The following is a 924-nucleotide window of genomic DNA, read 5'->3' as shown; positions in this document are numbered from 1 at the left end:
AATGATAATAATAATAGTGATAACAACAACAGTAATAATAATTATTATTATAATAATAATGATATTAATAATAATAATAATAATAACAATAATGATAATTATGTTAATAGTAATAAAAATAACATTGATAGAATTCCACAGAAAAGAATAGAAAATGTAACAATAAAAAAGGTAGGTACTCCTCTCTCGCTACTTCTACCTTTCGCCTCCTCTTTCCCTTGCACTCCCAAATTTTCCTTATTTTCAATTCTCCCTCCTCCTCACTTAAAGCCCTACATCTCCCCCTCCAGCGTCCCTCCTCTTCTTCCTTAAGCCCACCCCCCTACCCCACCAGTCTAGTAGCCAGTAACGTGGGGTTGTTGGCGCGCAGCGTCAGTTTCCCCTGCTTGCGCCCGAATCGCTCAGTAGTTTACGGGCAACATTAGGCTCCTAAAAGCTTATATTTTGATATCATTACCAAAAGTGGAGGTTTTCCTTACACTGTAGGTGCCATTGCCTGAACGTTTCTACGTTTCACCATACAAATGATGCCGCTCTAATAGTAATGATAATGAACTATAATGATAATAATAACAATGATAATAGTAAAATAATGAACAATAATAATAATAGAAAATATTGATGATAATGATCATGATAATAACAATAGAAAATAGTGATAATGGCAATAATAATGGTAATAACAATAATAAATAATTATGATAGTAACAGCAATAATAGATAATAATGATAGTAATAGGGATAATGATGATAATTATTATAAAAACACCATGGCAATAATGATTAAAAGAAGGAAGAATAAAAACTATCACCGTCACTTTGAGGTATTTTTTTCACTGACAACAACTTCGTTATAATCATTAATCGCATTCATGAGCATCGTCATTGTCACTATCTTCGTTGCAAAGTGTCAGCGAGCATGAC

Source organism: Penaeus monodon, chromosome 7 (genome assembly GCF_015228065.2).
Source record: "Penaeus monodon isolate SGIC_2016 chromosome 7, NSTDA_Pmon_1, whole genome shotgun sequence".
In the NCBI taxonomy this organism is placed as follows: domain Eukaryota; kingdom Metazoa; phylum Arthropoda; class Malacostraca; order Decapoda; family Penaeidae; genus Penaeus; species Penaeus monodon.
This window is presented reverse-complemented; position numbering follows the sequence as displayed.